Source organism: Cryptomeria japonica, chromosome 9 (genome assembly GCF_030272615.1).
Source record: "Cryptomeria japonica chromosome 9, Sugi_1.0, whole genome shotgun sequence".
Lineage (NCBI taxonomy): Eukaryota > Viridiplantae > Streptophyta > Pinopsida > Cupressales > Cupressaceae > Cryptomeria > Cryptomeria japonica.
The window spans coordinates 109,927,971-109,955,163 of record NC_081413.1 but is presented as its reverse complement, the minus strand read 5'-3'; positions in this window follow the sequence as shown (position 1 = coordinate 109,955,163).

Here is a 27,193-nt window from a genome sequence, read left to right as displayed (position 1 = left end):
CCATTTATTGAAATTATAAGAGAGTTTTGTGTAAGGGTTAGAGAGGTGTCATATGGCTCCACCCATTTGGATGGAGTGAAGTGACTTGGAACTCCCTTTTATACCTATACCATTGCTTGGGGAAGGGGTTATACATTCATTTTGGTATTTTTGAGCTTGAGAATTGGGAAAGGGAGAGCTTGATTGAGGAAAAATTGTGAAGTTGAATTCTTGAGAATTGTAAAAAAGATACAGGGAGATAAATTATTTTTACTTTTTCTTGGAATAAAATTTACAAATGTGAAATTGTGGAAATTACAATGCTTGTGATATTGTGTGGATTATGATACTTGTGACTATGTGTGAGTTATAATTTGGGTTGGATGTGTATTGGATTGGAGAGAAGTAGGTTGAGATATGGTGAATGGCAACTTGAATTGATAATGTTATGATTGTTATTAAGAATATTCATAGATATATTTTAATTCAATCTATCCTTGAATGGTATATATTGGCTTGGTTCTACATTTATATTGGTAAGGAATTCCCTTACCAACCCATGCTCTCCAATGGAAATTACCTTCTTTTCGCCCTTTTGATAAGATCCTTCCATTCCTAGATAGTTTTTTACTTTGTGGTTAAGTGTTGAAATCCTTGTGTGTGTGTGTGTGTGTGTGTGTGTGTGTGTGTGTGTGTGTGTGTGTGTGTGTGTGTGTGTGTGTTTCTATGTCTATGTCTATTTTTGTGTCTGTGTGGTTATGTCTCTATGTGAATATTAATCTCTAGATAATCCTCCTATCTAGGGGGTAGGGGGTTAGTATTTGAGGCTAGCATATTGTTAAGAAGTGGCTATCTCTTATTGGCCATGTTGCACTGGACAAGCATGGATCTCATCCTTGCTTTCTTTAATATTCTTCTACTTGGTGATTTGCAATCCATGTAATTATGTTTTTGTTTGTACATAAAACAAGGAATAATGTAAATTATGCATAATTAATTTTTCTTTTGGAAAAGGTAGAGGTTTTTAGTATGCTTAGTGTCACAACCCTCCTTTATCACTTTTGGATTTAAAATACAAACTCTATTATATTTTTGGATAAGCTATTTAAATGATTGAATGAATATTATAAAAGGATAAAATAATAATACACACACACACATGGAAAATATACATTATTTTTATTTATTTATTTTCCATATCTAATTATGGCACATGTTGTAGGAAGAATAAGAAGCTTCTAGAAGATTCTCCGCCACCTTGCATGTAACTCCTCCCACTAAGTCTAATCAATTTGCATGAAGTCCAAAATTGGGAAAGAATCTCTTTTTTTTTTAATTAAATTTTCAGATAGTGGAATGGAGGGAATTCTCTTATAAAATTATATGCAAGTTTCAAAGAGGGGAGTTGATTTTGTTTTGAAGAAAAATTTCCCAAGTTTAGAAGTAGGATTCTCTTTGTTAGTCTCATTTTGGTTGCAGGAATTTTTGAGTTGTTGTTGAAGGGTTTCTCTCAAAGTTGCAAGGAAGGATCAAAGAATAGCTAGAGGATTCAACTTCGAGCTTCAGTAAAACCAGGTTCTCTCCTTTATCATATGAGGAATTTGTATAGTTTTTAGATTCTTTGGTTGAATATAGTATTCTGAAGAAATCATCTCTCAATTTATAGATAGCAAGAAAAAAATAAATAAATCTATTTTTGTTTCTTTAAGAAATGCAGTGATATAGTTTCTTCTCTTTTTTTATGCAAATGCAAATCTCTCTTGCATATCTTATCTATATTAAAAGGTAGAAAAACATATTTTTGCTTTTCTAGTTTTCTCTTGGATGATATTGAATATAAAAATAAATAAATCCCCCTCTTTGTGAATGAATAAATAAAACTTCTCTCTGAATATTAGTTGAATCTCTATGAATATTAGTTAAATGAGTCGAATAAAATTTCTCTGTGAATATTAGCTGAACCTCTGTGAATATCAGTCGAACAAACTATCTCCCTGTGAAATCTGAGAATAAATAATCTCCTGTAAACAACTCTCTATCCCCCTCTCTAGACTTTGGTTGAGGAATATAATATAATCCCTGTAATAATCTGTGCATCGCTGGAGCAAATTACTTCTCTGGTTATTTTTATTTCTCTGTTATATTTCATCCCTAGGATTAATATGATATTCCCTCTTACATTAATATCTTCTTATGTATTCATACATGTTTGTGTATTCTTTTTTTTTATATATACAATTCAATATCCTAGAATGAACTATAATATATATATATGCATTATGTATTAATAAAATTTACGCAAAGTGATTGATGTTTGTATTGCATGATAAAGTGCCTGTGCGTACCGGCTCGCATGTGAAGGACGGAGTTAATACTCCGCAGGGAGTGGTACCGTAACGGTACCCCCCACTAGCCTGCGGTCACTGCTGCGGCAGTGGCCGCAGGGTAGTGGAGGGGACCCGTGGGGTCCCACTCCCCTTTACCCTTGTTAATGCCAATTCAACTTAATCGAAGGGCCAAGTTAATTCTTTTTTTGAGATATGTTTTAAAATGTTAGTTATTTAAATTCCTTTTTTTATATAAATTTAAATTTTAGTTAATAAAATTTTTAAACTTAGGTAAATTTTAGATTTATAACTAGTTTTAACAAATTTATATTAAATGATACTTAGATCCTCTTAAGATCCACTTAACAATTAAATGACTTGAAGCTAAATTCTATGTTGGGATTAATGGTTTATAAGCGATATTCTCACATGCAACTTACCCTACCTTCGCTTCATGCAAATGTCTTTACATTGATTTCAATTATTGGTGATCCCTTCTTCATGCAAATTATACGTTTAAATATTATTATGCAAGTTCCTAATCGTTATTATTATGCAAGTTTCCCAATTGTTATTATTATGCAAAGTTATATTTCAAGTTTTGAATAATAAACAATGTTAGTTATGGCTTTTATTCCATGTAATTCATCAAGTAGTTATCTCGATTAATTGAGCCTTACAATGTCTAAATTCATAATTTTTTTTCAAGCATGATGTTATCATAAGTTAGAAAATTAAATAAAGGAAGTTGGAAAACCAAAACCTAGTAGCGTTCGGTATATACAGTGCCTCTAGGTCACGCTTACGAGTAATGCCATCGTGTTGAACTACTGCACTTAACGCCTAATAAAGCTACATCAACGACGTCTGTGGCATCGTCCCTATAAATCATCGGGGAGTAATAAGGGACACTTGGAAGTTAAAATCCAAGGGGCAAGTAATCCCCCTTGGATCAATAATTTAATAAGATAATTCTAAACGATCTTTCATTCGCTGAGTTAAACTATAGTAAACCCCTATAAGGATGATGAGTGAAATGCTTTTATAAAACTGGTTTAATCTTGAAGAATTATTGTCGATTGGCAATTGGTCAAGGGTGACACTCATGATAAGAATTAGGATCTAGTTGTTTTAGGCCACAAGCAATAGGCCATCTTGAGCCTTTGCTTAAGCGCTACCATCATGGGTAGCAACCGCAGAGAAACTGTCTGAGACATTGACCCTAGAAAGGGTTGCATACCCACTAATCAGTTTACATCAAACCATAGAGTAGAAAATAGAACTACATACTTTACGCCTTGATCCCGTGCCGAAGCGAGTATGTAGGCAGTCTTGGGACGGAGTTGTCCCTCGTACTTAGGCATTCGTGGGTGGGATCTAGGCTTGGTAAAAGAAAGATTGAGTAAGAATCCTATTTTGAAAGATAAGATAATTAAAATTGGAAAAAGGTAATTCAATGCATACTTGGAAGGAATCTCGTATGGATTCGCTTGACTTGTCGAGGCTTTAAGCCAAATTCTGAGGTGGAATTCAAGCTTGTATTATGTTATTCAATTACTCCTAAGGACGGTGACCTCGGTGCACTTTTGTTAGAAGAGTGTAGTACTTAGCGAGTGGCTCACGACCCGAATGGTCCTGATGAGTCTAAGTCTCTGGCCAGTGCACCTCCTATCCCGATTTGGATAGATGCCTACCCCGTATGGGTAGATGCCTATCTCGTATTGGATAGATGAAATCTTATGTCCCGTATGGACAAGTGCCTAACCTGTATGGTTAGATGCTCATCCCGGATGGATGAATGCCCAATCCAAATGGATGGATGCCCAAAGTATGCGATTGAATCAAACACAAATGATTAAATTTAACAAAAAAAAAGAATGGTCAAATTTTGTTGGGTTAAATAAGGTGGGTTATTACACTTAGTGTAGCCTTGAATATTTAAGTAAAAAAAAGGAATTGTTGAAATAAAATTCAACTTGTAATTATGAAGTGAAATGGAACATATTAAAGAGCTCATAAAAATCTTCCAAATTATGCCTATTTTGGAAAAGAATGAACTTATGTTCGACGTTGTCACTTATTACACTTCATAATTTTTTTAATCAGACTAAAAATTATAATTTAAATTAAAAGTAAATCTTTTTTGGGTATCTCTAAAACTTGTGGTCGTATGATGTTACAAACTATAGAATTCCAAAAATACAATGGTCTAGACAAAGGGAAGACTATAGGTTTCCCTATGAACAAATAATCAAACCATAAACTATTAATTCCTAGTAAGCCAAAACAAATCCACTACTATTATCAAAAGCCACAATGCAAAGGATAATTTTTTTTAAGCTATAAGTATTTTAGATCACTTGTTTCTTGAAAAGCCACAACTTGGCTTTAGTTTTTGGGAATTAACCTAACACAAAATTTCATATTATTTCGTTTGATTGATTATTGATATACTCTTACATAAGAATATGTAAACACTGTAGGAGTTGATAAAGAACTCCACACACACCAACATGAATTGCCAAAAAATAAGTCTTCTGTAAGAGAGTATGACAATAATACATTGCTTGTATATGGATGCAAAATATTGATTACAAATGTGCATATGAGGTCTTTCTTATAAAGGCAAGGCCAATAGGTAGTATTAGAGAAGATCATGACAAGTGTCTTAATTATATGATATGAGGCAACTAAAGATAAGATAAAATAAGATTGCATGACAACTAAGACCTTCTAGAAAGATTTGTGAGGCCCTACCCCGATTCAGTTTGACATTTTCAGTTATTTGCATATTGAGACTATTATGGATGCTTTATTTTATGCATTATGGACTTAGAACACATATGATACCATGATTTGGACCACACTGACACTTGTTGATGTTTTATTTCATGCATGATGATTATGAAACCTTAGATATGTTACTAGAATAGAATTACATTATGATGGTGAAGGTCATTTGCAGGATTTTACTTTGATAAAAGAAAAATGATGCATATTTATGAATGGTTCATTTTTGGGAAATTATGTTGTTTGCTTATGTGAAATTGAATGTGAAAACAAATGAGGAATTGAATTATTGTTGCCTAATGTATGAGTGTTTGAAATTGCAATGGAATCCATGTATTTGATTATGAATAATTGTGATTATTTGGAATTACTAATGTGTTAATTGAGATGCGCAGGAAATTATCCATGTGACCATGGAATTTATGGAGAATCAAGTCTAGACCAATGTGCGTTTGTTAAGCCGGGAGTTGTCTATTTGGAGAGACAACACCCCTCCCCTTGTAATGTATTTTATTTGTGATGTGTATAATGCTTGAGTGTAAAAATTTAATTTATATGTAATTGTGTAATCCTTCAAGAGACCAATTTTCCATGTGTGATTTTATATTGTATTTTTGTTGTGTCACTTGACACATGTGCTGATTAAGTGTCATTAAGTTGACTTGTCTCTTGGAGGGAGTTTTGTTTCTACCAAAGCCATTCAAAAACATGAGTGTGGTCCCAAAATTATCTTGGGTAGGGAGTCATGGGAGTGGTCAACTCAAGCTTGACCCGTAGGTAAACTTCAGTGGGGTTTCCAAAGGGTTTAATGGACTCCTAGGATAAGTTTTTAGGCTTTTCCAAAGGTCCAAAGGGTATACCTATGGGTTAGGGGTGTTTTGCAACATGTAGCTTCTCCCATGTGACTATGAAGTCACTTCAAAAATTGATAATTCCAAGATGCACGAAAATTGAACTTAGAAAGTTCTCCCTAGGATAGAGAACCTTCCCTTTAGGAGTCAAACTCTCTTCCCCATCTTCTTCCACCTTTTCCCTTTCCAATTTTGGTAGTGTGTAAGAGTTTGGGAAGGGCAACCAATGGGAACTCACACCTCACCCAAGGGGTTGGGAAGTGTGTGAGAGGCCTTCTTAGGCAAGAATTTGCAAACTTAGTGAGTAATCACCCACTCTCCTTTCTTGGAGATTTTGCTTGTTTGGAAAAAGTTAGTAGGAGTTGACATTTTTAGTGGAATTTTGGGAGAAAAGATAGTGGAAATTGGGCAGCTCATCCCCAACTAAAGTTAGCATACCTTTTGGCAGAATAAGGTTGGTTACTCCCTTCTTCTCTTGTTATGTGATAAATGTTAATTTGTGTTGTTTTGTGAAAGCAAAGAGTTGTATGTGAGAATGTGCATTATGAAGTTTTTATTGTTGAGGTTAAAAATGTGTAGTTTCTCTTCTTTGTAAATTGTTTGTGTTCTTAATGTTTTGGGAGTGTCCAAGATCTCCTATCCTTGGGAGGGTAGGAAGATCTTGGGGTGGAAGGAGTTTGACAGCCATGGGTGAGAGGCTCTCCTTGTGGAGAGTGTTCTCAAGGGAGTCCTTGGTGACCCTTGATGCATAGCCTTGTGTATGCATTTGGGGGTCATAAGGGGAGCATATATGGCCTTGAGCCTTTTTGGGGGGCATAAGGTTTGTGAAAGTATTTGGGTTGCATTTGTGTTGCCATGAGATGGCTAATGTAGTATTGTTTTGGCATGCATTCTCCCCATAGGTGCATGGTCCACTTCCACCCATGGAAGAGTCACCATGAAAGTGGTGAATGTGAAACTTGGGAAAGGGAAATTTGTTTGTAAATGTGTTCCTATGTGTTTATAGTGGTTTTGCATGTTGGTAGCCCGTCTAGTGCTTGGTTCTCCAAGCTCGGGGGTGGCTTCTAGTAAGCCTAGGCTGGGAGGTGAGCTTCCCATGGTCAAAATATGTTTTATTGCAGGTTGCATGGGAATGGGGAAAAGATGGATTAAAGAGCTATGTGGCTGATTTTTGTTGCAGAAGAATGTTTAAAAGATAGGGAAGAAATGGAAGCATTCAATGTTGTAGTATTTTCCTTCAAAAAAAGGTTGCATTATTTTTAAGTGACTATGTAGAGAAATACATTGTAGGGTGCTCAACCCATTTGTATTCAAGATTATTTTTGTGTACATGAAATTACTTGGTATCTACTTGAGAATGAAATATTTGTTGCTTTCTATCCCTATTTCTAGTAGTTGCAAATGAAAGCTTTAGTGTAGTAGATTGTATGAAAATCTTGTGTTTAACTAGGGTGGGAAAAGTAGATGCATTATATTTCTTTTATGTATTTTGCAAATAAATGTAACCATGTTGCTGTAATTTTAATAAAACAGTCTTTTATTTTCTGGTTATTGCAAAAAAAGGAATTTTCATTAAACAAGTTTATACTTTGCAAAAAAAAAAATATAGAACCTTTAGCTTTTAATGTTGTCATTTGTTTCAAAAATAGAAAACAGATCTAGAAATCCCCTTGAAATGTATTTCGTTGTTTACAAATTAATTAGACAAAGAGATTTATATATATGAATATATATCTATATATATACATATATAAATATGTATTTATATATATATTCCTTTTATACTAATTTAAACATTAAAGAATCTGATTTACACTAAAAGCAATGTTCACAGCCTGGTTATATTAATGTACAGGCAAGAGATCTGAAGAAAAAAAAAAACAAAAAAAAAACAAATCATTTAAAACATAAATCTACTCATATATATATACAAATATATATATATATATACACTCATATATATATATATATATATATATATATATATACTTTTAAATAAAGGATCTGTCTGATCTGTTACAGTGTATACCATGTTTCCTTACCCCTTTGTGTGTGTGTATATATATATATATATATATATATATATATATATATATATATATATATATATATATATAAACACATACATCGACATTTATATTTAAACAAAAAAAAAAACCATGCTTAAGACACGTCAAGGGCCGAGGGGTTTTAACCCGTTTGAACTCTGCGAACAAAATAAAATATTAAAAAAAAAAAAAAACACGTTTAAACAAAATAAACACGGTGCAAGCGCTGCGGGGGGGAGGCCGCGGCTCCCGAGCGGCGGCGGCCGCAGCCTGCGGCACCCGCAGACTGCGGGCGGCGTCGTCCGCAGCCTGCGGGGAGCCGCAGCCTGCGGCGGCGCCGACCGCAGCCAGCGGAGCCCTCCGCGCTGCCGGCCCTCTCCTCCCCCGCTCCGTCTATTACCTCTCCGCGCTGCGCCTCGGGTTTTCGGCAAAGGTAAAAATTAAAACATGAACGCCGCGGGAAAATAAAAAGAAAACGAGCTTCCCCCACTCGGCCCCTCTCCGCCGCCTCCCCTGCACACACAAGCACGCAAACATAAAAAAAAATGGGGTTTCATTCCCTCACTCAGAAAAAAAAAGAGAAGGGGTTGGGCATTAACGTGTTCGCCCTAACCCTAATTTGCGGGTTAGGGCAACACTTTCTCAATTTAAAAAAAAAAGGGGGGCATGTGAGGTTTTGGGTTATATAAAGTTTATAAATGAATATAGAAATGATTTTATTTAATTTATATCTATATGTGTGTATATATATATATATATATATATATATATATATATATATATATATATATATATATATATTTAGATATGTATATATATATATATACTTATATATATAGATATATAAGTAGTTGATAAATAAAATTGTTTTAAAAAGGGGAAATTTAAAAGTGGAGTTTAAACCTCTACTTCTTTTGGAAATACATCCATAACCAGGATATTTAAATAGATAACTATGTAAAAAAAAGAAGAAGTATATAAAAATGTATATATATATATATATATATATATATATACGCACACACACACATATATATATATATACACACATTATAGAGATGGAGGTTTCAATTAGATAAAATGTTTTAAATTGCGAGATTAATTAAAGTAGGCTATCTAGTGGAATAAGATAAAAAAAAAAATTAATAATAATAAGATAGGTTCAAAATATTCATAATCGAGATTTAACCGCCTTTCCTTTTGAATTGTAATTATCTATTAAGGAAGCTTAGTGGATTTTCCGGTTAGTGTGAAATATTAGTTCATTGATATCTTAGTCATTTCTGCTACCTAAGCTGAATTTAATTACCCGATTGACACTTAAATAGTTGAGACCAAATCTAGAATACGTTATTTATTTAAGTTAATCGCACTAAGTAGCATCACTTTAATTTAGTTAGTCGATAATTAGTTAAGTATTTTAAAAAAAAAAATTCCGTTCGTGCCCAAGAGTGGGCATGACAAGATTCCTAGGTCCTTAAGTAAACTTAACATAAGAACATGTCTGAAAAATTGCCTAAATAATGTCTAGCTAGATAATTTGCCTTGTTCACACTATAAAGGGGTAAACCAAATAGGTAAAGCACCTATTCACACTAACAAAAAAGAAAATTTTATGATTGGATAATATTTTCATGTGCAAGCATAAGTATGTTGTTAAGTATATTGTTGTAATCTCTCTCTTTCTTGCCATGTTTGGGACATGAATGTATGATGTGAAAAATAATATTCATATAATTTTAATGAAGTAATGGTTAGTGTAAATAAACTCATTTCATAACTATTTATTTGTCATCACTTTCTAGATTGACCTTTTCACATATAAGCTTTAGTTAACATGTATTTTAGATATGTTTCTCATCTTATGTGGTTGAGACATCTATAATCACTTTTTGAGACACCTCCTGCACACACACTTACCACCCATTAGATCACTTGACAAGTGAGTTAACAAGTGTCACATCCTTGGAGGGTTAGTTTATTGTTGAGTCCAACTTGCTTACCTCTACTAGCTTTCCTATATACACAATTTTACTTTATACATTATAATCATCTCTTGATAATATAAATTGGATTACTATGTGCATGTAATGTGTAGAAGTTTATTTCTAGTTTTCACTCTATGATCTTGGAAATTGCATGGTATTAGAGTTATAAGTGCATGTTTCTTACTGCATCAAGGTGGCTCTTGCACATATCCATATTGTCAAAACATCATGGAGTCAAAAATACATTTATATTGCATTTGGAAGGCTTGGAAAACAAAGAAATACCTTTGGTTTCATCAAATTTTTCAAATTTTTCAATATGTATGAAAAAGTTGCAAATAAAAAACATATTGTTTTAGCAAAGGGTTGTAGAAATATAAAACTGGTCAATGCCACGCTTGCGGTGTCATACTTTAACATGTCTACATGACCTTATTTTAGGGTTTTTTGCATTTGTTAACATTTCTTCTATGTTGTGCATTCGATATTTATTATTTGTCGACATTATGTCATTCCTCTGCATTTATTTTCTATCCAATTTGAATCTCTCACATTTGAATTAGGTCTTATCAATACCAATTTTGACTCTCAATTAGTGATTGTGATCAACCTGTCATATTAATTGGACATCATTGTAACCCTAATCGGTGTCAATTAGGGTTTTGTCCTAAATATCATCATTTGCAATATCAATCATATTCAATCATTTGTCAATATATTTGGATCATTTTGGATCTTTGTCAATCTTGAATTATCGGTCATCATCAAAAAAATTTATCAATTTTGATTGATTCATCATCAGTCTTTGTCAATCTCTTTATCAAATCAACCTTTTGTAAATCCTTGATCGATTTGTCATCAGTAACAATCAATTATCAAACCCTTATCATTTTGGATCAATTTTCCATAGGTCCCTCGTCAATTGTCCTTTATCAATTCAGTAGCTTTGTCATCTTTGATCGATTTGCCATCGATCTTTGTTAATCAATGTCAGATCCTTGTCAGTTATCCTTTTGATTGTGATTGTCATCATGTATTTATTGCCTCAATTGCGTCATGAACTAATTCATTTCCTAAGTCATCTTCTAGGGTGTAATGACTATTAAAATCTACTAACACTCCTTTAACATATTTATTCATTTATCCTAAGTGTCTTTTTGAGTCACAATTAAATCATATATTTAATTGGCTGATTTCTCCCTTTTTGTGAGAGAAATTAATAAATGAAGATTATCAATTTCTCTCTTTTGTCTCCCCTAATTTCTCCTCTTTTTGTGCTCAATTTTGTCTTCATTATGAGCTAATTTTGGGGCTAATTTGTCATATCTTGTCCTAGAAATTTATCATAATTTGTATAGAAATTTGTCATAGAATTTTCATAGAAATTTGCCATAGTATTGGCATAGCATTTGTCATATCTTGTCCCCCCAATCATACTAATTTTGAATCAATTGCCTCTTTCGAATCATTCATGCCAATTTTATATCCTCATTGATTTCTCTATGAATTGAGCACCTTTTCTCATCTTTTTAACAATCGTGTTTCTAGTATCCTTACGTTATCAATTTTGCTTCCTTTTGTCATCCAACTTTCTTGCAATCACACTTGCATTTTGTAGGTGAGATCCATAACAACTTGAAGGATAAAGAAGAACAATGGAGGTCAATGAAGGAGATATCTACATTGTGGTTTGCATTTTCTTTTTATATTTCATCTTCATTCCTTTATTGAATGTGTTAGGATTTGATTTCATGACATATTAGTTTTTCGTGGTTAACTAAATTGCCTAATTTCCTACTCACAAAGGCAAATCTACCCATTTCTCATCTTCTATTTTGCCTAATTTTGTCATATCTGACCCAATATTACATCAAGGGGGTGTATTGAGTTGTTACATTGAGCACTTTAGTTAGTCGTGTCTTTGAACACTTCCACACTTCCCTTTCAACATTTCTTTCTACACATTAAGTTTTGCAACCAAATCTACTAACAATCGAGTCTAACAAATCCATTATCCTTTAACACCTTTCAATTATCATGAAAGGAAACTGGCCATTTCCCTTATGCTAAAGAATCAAGGGTTATATAAGATTACAATGGGTACAAAAAAAAATTGAATGCAACAAAATACAAGGAAAATAAGTTTAATAAGTGTGGCCAATTATTCATATTAATGTGTCTAAACTTATCTCCAAAAATTATATTCCATGTAGAAGCCTTGAAAACATCCAATGAAGTTTGGATAGCCCTAGAACAATAGGATAATATATCATATGACTAAAGAGTGCATAATGCAATAATCAAATTTATATATAGGAAAGGGTGAGAAGGTGAGAAGGTAGGAGTGAAACCATGACTGCCCCTCCAAAGATGGAACACTTGTGATCTCACTTGACAAGTGTGTGAGAAAGTGTCAAATATGCATGTAAGAAGTGTATCAAGTGATGAGGACACATGTAGAAATTCAATGAAGTGAGAGAAAATCATAAAATAACCTAAGTAAACTTAAGCTAAGTATGAATAGGTCAATACTAGAAAGGATATGCTAGCTGGATGTATAATGACTTTATTTACTCTAACACCCTCCCTTAAGTGCAACTTAGGTAGTAATATATGGATGATGATGAGTCTTAACTACTAGCCATGTTAGGTACTCATATACAAATTTCTTATAAGAAAATTGAGAACACCCAGTCAGAATAAAAATCTTCTGCAAAAGAGAAATTATGCATGAAACAAAATTTACAAGTGAAGAATATAAGTGGTAGAAGGAAGGAATAATGATGACCCCCCAAGGACTACTTCTAACACAATGTATACAATGAATATTCTCCCCATATAAGGGAAAGAAGGGAAAGTCATGCGACCCCCCAAAAAAGTGAGAAGGAATGAACTCCATGTGAATAAGAAGCTTCCTCCCAAAATTGATAGAAGAAGAGAAAACATCCAATCTCCACTCTAGATGATGCATTAAGTGATGGTAGATGGTAGACGTTAGATACTAAAGATGATCCATGATCACTTAACAACGTTTCTCCCCTTGGGAAGAAACAACACCACAAATGTGTTCAAGATGAATTCCCCTTCCTATTAGGAAGATGTGAGAAGTAAATAAATGTCTTTGAATTCTACAAATGATCCAAATACTAAATGATTCCCATGGTGGATGCTCAATTATCTCCAAGCCAATATTGCGAGCTGATAAATGTTGTTATGATGGATTGAGTACAATAGAATATTTAGGAACAAGGACAATGGATGGATGGTTTTATGTAGATTGATTTGAACCTGATATTAATGGAGATTATGGTGATTGGGTCCTCAATAGTGTCATCCAAATTTGCAAGGTGAGACTTTACAAACAAAGATGCAATGTCTAATTTATATGCATCCCAATGTGGTAGATTTGGAAAGTTAATAGCAAGTTCCTAATACAAATAATCATTGGAACTCATGGATGATTCAACACTAGATTGAGGTATAGCAATAGGTGACATAAGAGATGAGATCTCAATGAAATCCATGCAACTACATAGTTCATCCTCAAACGATGGTGTCTCACAAGATGTTTGAGTGAGACTATATGGTGTTTATGCACATCAAGTTTTGCAACCAAATCTACTAAGCCTGGAGTCCAAGAAACCCATTAAGCCTTTAACACCTTTCACTTATCATGAATAGAAACTAACCATTTTCCTTATGCTAAAGAATCTAGACTTATATAGGGTTACAATGGGTATAAAAAAATAAACAAATGCAACAAAAGATAAGGAAAGGTGGTTTAATAAGTGTGACCAAGCCTTTAGACTATTACATGTCTAAACCTATCTCCAATACTTCAATTACATGTAGAGGCCTTGAAAACACCCAATAAAGTTTGACTATCCCTATAAAAAATCTTTGGGAAGGCTAATGAATTAAGAAGTCATGAGATAGAAAATGAACTCTTAAGTTTGAGTTCAAGAGATTTTGACACCTTGGAGGACTATTTCACAAAACTTGAATCACTAAGGTTGGAGCTTAAATAATGTGGTATATAAAAGGAGGATCAACTCATCCCTCCCATTATTTCAAGACTAAGCCTTGTATATTATGTTTTGTATCTATCTTTCATTCCACCAAAAGAGCTCTTGGAGCCACATGGAAAATGCCATCCTTGGATGACTTCATTGTAGATTTAACAAGGGGGAAAGATAAGTTAATCCAAATGGGCACCTTGAAGACAATATAAACCTCAAGTCCTCATTGTAGGAAAAGGGCAACAAAAAGCTTCAAAAAAATAGAGGAAACAAACTTATCAACAAGATAAGTAACCTAAGGATGATAAGGAATATACCAATCAAAATGACATTTTTCAAATCAAGGACAAGAAAAGATAGAAAAGGTGGCATGTTCAGACGTAATGAAACCAAATGCATGAAGAAAAGGATTCACCATCTAACAAATGTTCTTAAGAAACATGGGATTCCTAAATCCAATATATATTCTTTATCAAGTTTAGAATCTTCTAAGGCAAAGGATAAATTTAAGTGTCATGAACTTATGGCTTCTAGTATGGATAGTTCATATTCTCCAACATCACTTGTTGCATCAAAATTTAAAGGTGCTTCATAGAGAGCATCCAAAGGTTCTTTCTAGTAGAGAAACACATGGAGCATTTGAGCATCATCTTATGGGGGGCCTTCATAGTCCCTCTTTTCTCTCTTCTATGAGGGGAATATTTTCTTGTATCATCTCTTTTTAGAGGAAAGTCTTTTTCCCAAGATGTTTTCTTTCTTTCTCCACTTTATGAGAGAATGCATTTTACATGGGTATCTATCATGGCTAGTAGTTGGGATCCATCATCATCATTGATTACATTACTCCCTAAGTTGCACTTATGGGGAGTATTAGTGTAAATAGAGTCATTATATAGCTAGTTAATTGTTATCACTTTCTATATTGATCTATTCACACATAATCTTAACTTTACTTAGGTATTTTATATATTTGTCTCGCCTCATTTGGTTGAGACATGTGTACCCACTTTGTGAGGCACCTCTTGCACACACACTTGCTACTCACTAGAACACCTATCCAGTGAGTTAAGAAGTGTCCCATATTTGGAGGGTTAGTCAATTGTTGTCTCCAACTTGCCTTTATCTACTAGATTACCCATATATGCAAGCCTTTTTTGTACATTCTAATATTCTCTCAATAATATCATTCGTCTTAGTTTATGCATGTAATTTAGGGAAGTTTTCTCTTGGTTTTTTCTTTATAATCTTGATAATCACAATAGTAAATAGACAAAATTCCTCTTCTATTATATTTAATAAGTTAAAGAATAAATGATGTATAATGAAATGAAAATTATAACTATATGAATGTAAACCCTACTTATATTCTTAGGTTAGCTTTATTCATCTCATGCTCTTGTTATTCACATGGTTTCTTGCTTCCTATTCTCACGCTTGTTGGAAATGATATATTTGAAAATGATTGTTGGCAATTTTTAATGATTAGCATAGGTTAAAAGTGAATGCAATATACTTTTATCATTTGTATGCATTCTTTGTAAATGATTAACATGGATGATCAACGTACACTATTTATTGAGTTAATTATAAGTGATTAATTCATGAATGCACTTTCAATATTTAAATATTATAATTAATTGGTCTTGAATAGAATTTACCTTCTCCCTATCATCTAGGATCATCATGGAATAAGTTTCCCATGAGGCAATAGTCCCTCAAGGTGCCACATCCATTGGTACCCACATTTTGAGCATACTATTTCTCTATACATATGTCATACTATATGGGGATGCATATCACTTTGATAATCATGTCATGGTTTGATCTTCCTTGTTCTTGTTTGGACACTTGCATGTTGTTCCTCAAATCATCAATGCCAAGTGACGCTACTTAGAGAAATGATGCATGTTACATTGCAATAATAGTGGTATCTTGAATAATGCATACGTCACAATTTTCACATTCATTTTGGAATCGCATTGATTCAATTAACATCAATTTACCCCTTTCATACCTCAGATAAAATCTATAGTTGTGGAGGTGATCTTCCATAGTCTAAGATTGTTTCCACACATTTTTTAACAATATAAGATCAATAAGTGATGTGAAAGGATGTAAAATTTGTATAGATAGTAAAATGATCCCTTAAGTTTTAAAATTGTAAGATGAATTCTACAATCACAAAAATGATGTAGAATACTAAACAAAATATTTATTAATTTCAAATCACTTATTTAATCATCAATAACATCTTTACATAAATGACAAAACACTTTTTGCCATTTATCATAATATTATTATTTATTTTTCAAAATAATTAATTTAATATTACACTCCCAAAATCTTTTAACCTAAAGCATATTCTCAATACTTGTATCATTTAATTATTTGCCCTATATAAAAAAAAATCATATTCTCCATGGTAAAGAGAATTTAACTATGGAGTTTAAAAATAAAGAAAGACAACAACATGAAAGTACTACAAATTTTAATAATCCATTAAGAATCATTGTCATAATCATGAAATCAAATTGAAAATTTATTGTAATTTTTTATTTAAGGAAACCATTTAAACTCAATACAACTTTAAAGAAAATGATGACATAGACATTCCTTTCCATCATGAAAGACAAAGTACATCCACAACATAGATATTCTACATTATTATGAAAAATAAATTATATTTATATATTAAAAAAAAATTAAAAAAAACAATCGTTATCCACCACATCTTTTTAGAAAAAAGGGCATGATGGAGCCTTAAAAACAACCGACATGTCACCCATTAAATTATGCACCCCTAAATTAGGGGTCTTTGCGAGTACAAAACTAGTAAAAATTACATCCAAGCAATCATTATAAAATAGGCAATGAGTTAATGTAGAATCCAAGAAACCAAAAGATTAATTTCAATAGTAAAATCATTCAAAAGTGTTATTAAAGTGTTATATCTTAATCAGTATGTTTTTTTTATGGACATTATGTGTAGTCTTAAATATTTGTGTTCAACTATTTTTATACAATTCTATATTCTATATACAATTTAAGTAATGAATATATAAGAATTTGATCATATCATTCAAAAAAAACATTGTACTATAAAAATACATGAATGTTATGAATATATTTTTTAGGAAATCATATTATAAAGTTAGTTATTTGAACATAACTTCATATCAATACTAAAATTTTACATAATTATATTTACATGGACATAATTGAAAGACGAATTATTACTACAAGTACAAAGATCATAATATTATTTTAATAAAACCATGGAGTTATCACAACCAACTACAAGAAAAATGGACGTATTGGGTGTTTCCCTTAAAGATCAATTTAGGGACAATGATTATAATTAATCTTCTTCATTTTTCCTATTGTTGACATAATTTATACTTTCTACTTTAAGAGTATTATTCAAAAGAGAATGGTGGTGATATTCTTGATATTTTGTGAGATTTAAAACTAAATATACTAGTGGATTTTAAATGAACCATCTCTATCACCAATATCTATTGTTGAACTTTCCATCATTAATCATAGCAACTTGTGTATAGTTAAGTCACATGCCATTTTGATAGAGATTTGTGTATGAATGCCTTTTGTAATAGGTGGAAGATGATAAAGTTTTGAATTTTTTAAGTCCCATGCAACACCCACATAATCATCAAATCCCACAATCACACACAACTTTGGTAGTCAAGTACCTTGATTATACATTATATTTTCTATAGTATCATGTGTTCCAGTAACTAAGTCAACATTCACTCATAAATTACATACTAACAATATGCATTAGTCAAGACACAATAGAACTACTATATCTAAATGATCATCATGAATATTATATGATTCTATATTATGAGTAGGTAGGTTGCCAATATTTTCACCAAGGACTTCACAAAAATTGAATCTTTATCTATGAACTTCGTTGAGGCTGTAGAAGCCTTCATCTTTTGAGGGGGTTCTTAGTAGTTCCTTTCATCATATACTTCAGGAGTCTTCTCTCTCTATTTGTGGGGGCTATCATCTATTTTCTTTTGGGATTATTCTCTTTGAGGGGGATCTCTATGTCATGGGTACCTCATTAGGATCCATTTGTCAAGACCCAACTTTTCACCCACTTAAGTTGCACTTAAAGGAGAAGTTAATGTAGATTTTATTTTCCTACTATAAGCTTTTTCTACACTTTTATTTAAGCTTGTTTAAGTTAATAAAGTGAGTATTAATGTGATTGGAATGAGTTTCTGTAATCTTCTGTGACAATTAAACTTTCTTAGGTTTTGGATATTTTTGCTATACTCTCTATTAGTTATATTTATCACCACCACCTCCTTCTCACGTAGTCACTCTCATATCTTGTGTTTTCATTCACGAAGCTTCATTCTTTTCAACTCTCTCAATGCTAGTTTGTCTTTTGGAGCATTTGTATTTTTCTCATTATATTATAACTCTATAATGATATTTATTTTGATCTTTAGTCATTTGTATTTATAGTTTCATATCATCTATTTCTTACAATAGTTTTGATGATTTCATTTGTCTTAAATGGGATTACACATTCTCGAAACCAAAGCAAACAAAATCTTATACGAGATGTTCCCAAAACCATACTTGCCCCTTGGCATTTACATTTTCATTATATGTCTTAAATAGGTTGAACCATGCTCGAAACCAAAGAAAGCGAACTCTTATATGGGATGCTATACACTCAAAACCAGACATCACTTGCACACACGTACGAGGTTGAGTGGAACTAGCAAAACACATTTACACTATTCCTACTCTCCTCCCCAACATGGATCTCCTAGAAAAACACATCTAGAATGTGTATCCATGTCCTCTCTCATTCTTCTCATGGATCTCCTAGAAAAACACATCTAGAATGTGTATCCATGCTTCTTCCTTTTTTCTCATGAGCACATAGCTTTTTTATTTTTAGTTCATGGATGATGCATGCTCTTACTCTTTTATGTGATCACTTGTGTTCTTGAAATGGGATTTTTCAAGAATGATATTAGTGGTTGAGACATTTTGATATTGAGGTCTCTTCGGCTAGTTGACTTGAGGTCTTTGGTTTTTATCTTTTGCGTTGTGTGTCTTTTGCCTTTGACTTTTTTGTCTTTGCTTGTCTTTATTTGCCTTTATGTTTTTGTCTTATTTTGTGTGCCCTTGCATGCATTTGAGTGAGTTAAGATCCTAAGATTGGGGGCTTGTTTCCTCGAAATTAGTGATGTCTTATACTCATTGTGATTATGCTCCTAATTCCTCCTCTCTTTCATCTCTTTCATCTACTTTATCACAAGTATTTGCATGAGCTCATACTCTCGTTAAATTGGGGGCTAAATGTAGCATCGTAAATTGTCACTAGGCCAATTTACACCTCATATTTGTGCCCCTACTTTAGCATGTCCCCTTCTCATCTCCTATCCAGGTTTGTTCAGTTCCTTAACTCCAACTCGGATGTCATGTACACCTGCCAACTGATTTCTTATAGGGATATCCTTCTCCCTAAACTAAACCATGGCTATTGATTGAGGAGGACCATAGCGCCCAACACCCTGGTCCCCCTTAGTTGAGCCCTATTTTGAAGTGGGAGATGGGCCATATCTCTCCAGTGAGAAATGAAATTTGTGGTTCTATATGACCATTGGAGATCCCGACCTAATCAGTAAATGACCTAGATACCCCTATATAAAGACATTTCATCAATTCACTTCTAATGAAGTCTCCATCTCAAAGCAATCAAGAATCTGTGCATTGGTGAAGTATTCATCATTAAACATTTTTAGAGATCTTCAAGGCTGCATATTCTTCATTCAACCATTGTGGAGAAAAATTGCATCATTCATATGCAAGCATGTGTGTGTGATTAGGGTTTTGTCATGTTCATACCATTTCATACAACATATATGATTACATTCAAGAAGCAAAGCATCATTATCAACAATTTCATATATGAGGTATACCTTTCCATTATTTATTTTAGCATTTGCAATTATTCATTCAAGGTTAATTCCTATCGGGGTTTGACTTAGGAAAGCCCATATTTCCAACCACTTTCCCTTCTCTAGTGTGAGCAGGATCAAGTGTGAAGCTGTAACTTTTGAGATCAACATAATTCACAGAGATGAACAGATTCCCCTTTGGATGGCAAAAAGTGTGGAGGACCAGAGTGACAGGCATTATTGTCCTAACATTTCAAGATGACCTTCTAGGAACATATCTGAATACTCATATATTACTCAGATATAGGTTCATGGCTCTATTTGATGATCATAGCTCACGGGTCATGAACATTTACTTCATTTTCATTACATTTACCCTAATTTTAGCATTTTTACAATTCAACTTCAAAGAGGGTACCAAATCCTAATCCAATGAATCCAATAGAAATTCTCAATCATATCCTTGTTAATTTGAGACTAGATCTTTTGGGTTCACCCCTCTTTAATATAGTGGTGCCTAAGCAAAATAGTGGTGGTTTTACTACATCATTGGATGAAACCCTAATATGTTCACCATTACAATTTTTATAAACAATTTGCAATCATATGTGGCATCGATAGAAATATTTTGATTGGTTTAGATATACCAAATATTATTGACAAATGGTTTTTTGTGTGGTTTGATTTAGATACACCAAATATATTCTTGAGAGGCACAATAATTTGGATGGATGAGGATCCATTCTTTATCATGGTATAACTAGAAGCCCCAAATATACATCTTTGGTGGATGACACAATAATTCAATATGTTTCTTTACATTCTTTCATGCATTCTCTTATTAATTTTCAAGATTTTCATGATAAAGGGAAAGTTTAATGGTCTTATCAACTAATAAAATTATGGAAGATCAATAAATAAATGATATTAATGATTGTAATGATGCCCTACATTTCAATAAGCTAATGAGACCTTTGCAAGGACTTGAACATAAAAGGATTGTATTGTTTTTACTTCAACTTAACTAATAGATGGTTGGTGTCACAACCCCAAATTTCTTATATCATTAAAATTTGTTTTGAGAATAAAATTAATTTATAAAATGAATAATTATTATCCTATAAAATGATTTGAATTCATGACAGTTATTTTATATTTATATATTCATAAGTATCAAAAAGAAAATAGGATACTTAAAATGAAAATTAATTTATAAGAAAGAAAGATTCTTTTATAGTCCACAATGTCAGACGGTCTATACATGGCTCTATATATGGCTTATAGCAATATGGGACTCTGTACATGGGTCTACATATGGTTTATAGCAATATGGGACTACCATGTACTCCTTGTGGGAGCCACCTAGTTGTGCTACAAACAAGGCCTACATCCCTTACTCCCTTGTAGGATTTGAACTTATGACCTTTCTTTTAAGATTATTTATGGTAAACGAGATAGAAGAGAGGAAATTTAAATTGATTTCTCACAATGAAGAGATCAACATGATACCACTAATGGTGGATGTTATTTTTTAGCCTAAAAGAGTGGGAGTGGAGAGGAGAGAAGCGTTTTGGATTCTAGCATTGTCTCTTAGCATGCACTCTACATACATTATGGAAGGGAGAAGGGAAGATACATAGAGAGGAATATCACCAATGGGGAGAGATTGTGGAGAAGCCCAAAAAAGCACATTGTTATGATCTTCATTTGCATCGTCATCCTTGCACAATAGAAGATTCAAGATGAAGATTTAACAGGCATGGTGTTTTGGAATTTGCATACTATTCTTTGTTGGCTATCCATAAGTCCTATAAACTATTTGGCCTCGTAGACGTTACTAAAATTATCCATTCATTTATTCATGTTCCATCTCAAGTGCCTTTAGTAAAATTCAAGTTTTACCAACCGTATCCCTTGCCTGGTTTGTGCTTCCTCATTAGAGTGCATGACAAGATAGCCCAAAAAGAAAGCTATGTAGGATAGACCGAAAATGTACCATGAATTCATAAAGATCTATCTCTAGTTAAATCCAAACCAATATAGATTGAATCCTTAGTATCTTTGCATGATTTAGTTTACAATGCCATGAATTGTAGTATCATTTAATAGGTGAGTTTATGCTTTGGCCAATGAGTGCTTTCGACCCTGACTTATATTAGAGACTATTCAATATGTATGCATGTTTACCATGTAGTTATCTTTCCAGATGGGCCTATGATAGTTTCATTGCATCAGACCATTTTTAGATCTCATTCAAATTTAAACAAATAGTAAACAAATGACTAGAGGAAGAACTGACCCTTGATGTAGAATTACAACTTAAGATGCATGTAATGGCAATAAGTGCCTTGGTCATGGAATAGCTATAGAATTATATTGCATATCAATTAATTGCATTTGCATATAATATTCCAAATATTTCTCAACAAATTCATTTTGGTAGACAGACTTGTTGCAATGTGGCTATGTTTTTCTCGTCATTTCTTGAATTATTTATGAGTTTTCACCATAAACTTGCTAATATTTACCACCAAGTTATGCTACCTTGCAAACCATTTTGACTTTCAAGTTTTGGATGTTTATTTTCAATAATGGTGCATACAACCATACATCAGTGGCCAAAATGATATGAAAACTATTCAAGAAATCATAAATATTGCATGATTATCACTTAATATTTTCTTCAATCCATAATTCGTAAGATATATATATTGTGTGAGCTGTCTTTTATGCATAGAGTCTTACCATAGTCTAAACCTACCAAAATAGTGTAGACTTCAGTGCGTTCTTTTTCACTTTATAGTTTATAGTTTCTTTGTTTCGGCCTCGGTCCTTACTAGTTTTTACTACCTTAGAGATAAGTGGTATTAGACATATTTTTTCCCTACTTCTTTCTCTTTAATGTATTAATATTCTCTATGTAGTATGAGATAAATACCTCCATCATATAGGGAGGTGTCCTTTTCAAACATAAAGGAAGATTATAGTTTCACAACAATCTTTCTAGCAGTTGGAGCGATTGTCATTCCTCTTTGAAAAAATAGAGTCATGTTTTGAGAAACAATTGTGTGACAAGAGAAGCTTCCAGAAGTGTTTATATCACAAACCCTCATTTCTCTCTCCCTAGAAAAAAATAACTTACAAAGAGATGAAAATACGTCACCCCAGGCTTGAAAACAATTTAACTTGCAATGAATATTTTGTTTAAAACATTGCAAAAAAATTATCTCATCCTAAAGAATCTACTAGCTCTAAACCTTGATATTTTTAGATCAAATTTTCACTTAGTGTGAATGGCTCGAAGTAGTAGCTGTAGGGAGAGTGCTTCTAGATCATTTTTTTTTTTTTAAATCTGCTTTGGTAGGTTTCTATAATATTTTTCCTCTAAACTGTTTATTTTTTCTTTCATTTTTTTTCATCAATGTCATTGACAATACAACATAATTTATACAAAATCTATGAAATGAATTTTACATTTTTTGGATAGTTTTAATTTTTTTTATTTAATTTTCTTGTTCTTGAGATCATTTTTATGACAATTTTCCCTAAGAAAATTAGTAAGGTAGCATTGAATGGATACTAACAATAGAATTTGTAAGGTAGCATTGAATGGATACTAGCTAATATTGATGTTTTAAATGCAGTACAATTGAGTATTAATATATTTTTAATATGATTTCATCCTTTTCTAAAGCCCATCGTTTGTAATATTAAATAGTTTTTCATTCTCTTCAAGTGGTGTGAATGAGGTATATCCTCTTCACATGTGGACTATTTCGGTGGGGCTAGAAGTAGGGGTTAACAATTTGCTATCCTTGTTTTTCTTTAGCATTACATATAATTATTTGACTGAAGATTGATGTTAGTCAATCTTTCAAGATCAATGCTTTCCCTAACTAAGGGAGAGGGCTCGATACGTGTGCACCCTATATTTACGGGTCCATGTGGACTATCGCGTGGACCCTAGACCCAAAAAAAATTACCATCATGTAGGAAGAGTAGATTTTTTAATATAAAATCTTTTTTGGTTGATTTCCACATCATCTGACATGTGTAAGGAGGTCATTGGTTCAAGGTGTCCATTTTTTGCCAAATTGGTGTGGTGACTAAAATGTGGTCGGGCCCACCCCCACTAGGTGCATGGCACAACATCTGAAGTGGATAGTGTTGTCATGTGGCAAACCTTCACCTTGCCACACTATAATTTCAACATGCTTGCATTTAACTCCCATCGTCACCCTACACTCTACCACCTTCCCACATTTATTGTGCATCCCTTCCCCTTACTTCCACCTTACATCGCACAAATCTTGAGCTATTTAGCATTCATTTCACTTGCATTTTCTCTTAAAATTTAACATTGTTTCCTTTCATTGTCACCTTTTCTAGAGTCTTCAAAACATTAGGGTCCCAAACGTGTTCACTTTCAGTCTCTCTAACTTTGTTCATTTTTCATAACATACTCACAACTAACGCTAGTCTCCCTTCGACTTTGGTAATGGCTACAACCTGGTTCGTGAAGACCAACGCTTTGTTTCATCATCTACAGGTAAATGTTGACAGTTTAAATCAATCCCATTTCATTAACTTCCCTTCTCGGTGATTATCTTTTGGAATTTTAGTACTAGCATTTGCTTCCCTTCTCAGTGGTTATCGTTAGGAATTTCAATAGTTGCATTTACTTCCCTTCTCACTGGTTATCATTTTGAATTTCAATTTGGACATTTAAAATGCTTTTATGCCTAGTTTTTTCCTATTTTTTTGAAGTAGCTTTTACTTCCCACCTCGCACCCTTGCAAGTTTGGACCCACATGTTGCTTTGGTGTCAGCATCATGTAGGAAAACACTTTGATTGCTTCCTGTTCAACCCATGTGAGTTTCAACACTCACTAAGGCCATCAATTCACCTATTTGTTTGGTCATTCTTATTTTATGAAATATTTTTTTTGTTAATCGTTGGATTGCTTAGTGCTTGATTGTTAGGATTTTTGCACTAGCTTTAGATGTTTATTCTGAAGTCTATGATATGGGTATTTATGAACACTACAAAATCTATATTCATAAACACATTGCATTATTCTAGAAATATTTGATCTTCTGTTGAGGCATCACTATCAATACATTTCATAAATTGTTGTCATTAATGTTGTATGAGTTAACTGTTATTAAATTATATGTATTGGAATTTATTTTATGAGTACTTACATAATTACCATTTAAAGAAAGAGTATTGTAATTTTCTATACATAAGGTAATTACAATATTGTTGCTTTTGGTAATCATGTAAGTCTATATGAGTTAACTATTCAAGGAAGGAATGGAAAATTACAATATTGTTGATTTATTAAATTATATGTATTTTATATATTAAGCCAAAATATTGAGCTAAAAAATTTGTTGAAGTGAGATAAATTTTTTAATTATATGTATTAATTTAAGGTGTGTTACTTATAGGTCACACAAATTAGAAAGAAATGAGGTTAAATTCAATAATGAAGAAGTTTTTTCATGTGAAACCAAATAAAATAGTGAGGAAGGTTTGATGAGGGACATTAATCTATTTGACAAAATAAAATAAAAGACTATAGCATATGATAATAAAAGGAAGCTAGATATAACTAAATAGCTTCAATTCTAGAGAAATTACACAAACATGCAACACATGTAAAAAAATGCATTACATAGTAGATATCCTTACAAAATCTTCTTTTAGGAAAAACCTAGCAACAAAGGAGAACTCTCTATATTCATAATCAATATTAGTACAATATATTGGCATAGCATCTACCCCTCAATCATACTTTTGTCACAAAAGTTTGCACCCTTGGTGATCAGGCTTGATCACCAACCTTGTGAATCATGGAAACAACCTCTTGAGTGTGGGACCTTGCGCTATTGTGAGGTTGAATCTCCGGAGAAGGTCGGCTTCCTCTTCAATCTTAATGTAAGTATTGGACCAACCGAACAATGGTAAAACTAATTTATGTTCTGGCAGGGAAAAGGGAGAGAGAGAGAGAGAGAGAGAGAGAGAGAGAGAGAGAGAGAGAGAGAGAGAGAGAGAGAGAGAGAGAGAGAGAGAGAGAGAGAGAGAGAGAGAGAGAGAGAGAGAGAGAGAGAGAGAGAGAGAGGGGTTACATGAAAGAGGAGAAAAGGGTTTGCACCCAGACTGAAAGTTGATCTATCCCCACCTATAATTGCACAGAACATCAATAAAATTGCACAAAAGATACATGAGTTTCTATCTAATTCTAGCTTTTTAAGACTGAGTCAAGGTTGGAATTCTTAACAATGGAAGAGGAATGAATAATGTTCTCATATCTCACCCTAAGAGGAGTCAACACCATCACAGATGCTGAGAAAGCAAGAAAAGATGCATTCACACAAACAGGTAAAAGAGATACACAAGTTTGTGTGAACTGAAACTAGGTAAGACAAGCAATTTATTAATGCAGGGACAAGGTGATTTTTACAATTGCAGAAGTCATAGACTACTATTAGAGAAAAAGAGGAGAAGATCCTATAAACAGGTTACAAAATTGTCTTTATAGTTTAGGCATAACTGAGATGGTTACAACTGATGAAAACCCTAACCTTAACCAAGGTTAGGTTTCAAAATGTCTGAGGGGGGAGAAGGTCAAATCAACAGATCTGATAACATGCTGGAACACCCTCTGGAAGAGCGAAAACCACTCCTTAGTGAAGTAATCCCCTGTCGACAAGTATGGCCAAGCACACTTGTAGGGACAAAAAGTTTATGTATTGCATTGAATGAGCATGGGTTTCATCTAAAATCAGTCACTGAGGTGTAGGAGGGACAAACATTCCCTGAAAATTAGGAGAAATCTACATGGGATAGCATCTAAGAAATCTTTGTCAGACCCAAAAGTTGTCATAATACACTGAAGTGGCATGAGTGGCATCCAAAATGGCCCGCAGGGTCACGTCTGGAGTAATGGCGTTAATCCCTAGCAATTGCACAAAAATCAGATCTGAGATAGGGCACTCGCTGAGTACAAAAAACATTCTCGACCATCGGGTTGACAACCACTCACTTGCAAAGCATTCAAAACTCAATGGCAGTTGCAAGTTTGAATTTCAGTCGTTAATCTGAGAGATTCACGTGAAAATGGACACACGAGATCCCTCCATGTAGCTATCTAACAAACCTAATGGGAGATTAAAACATGGTTGTCGGATCGAGCCATTGTGAAGATCCCATGACCGCAATTAGCTGATGTGG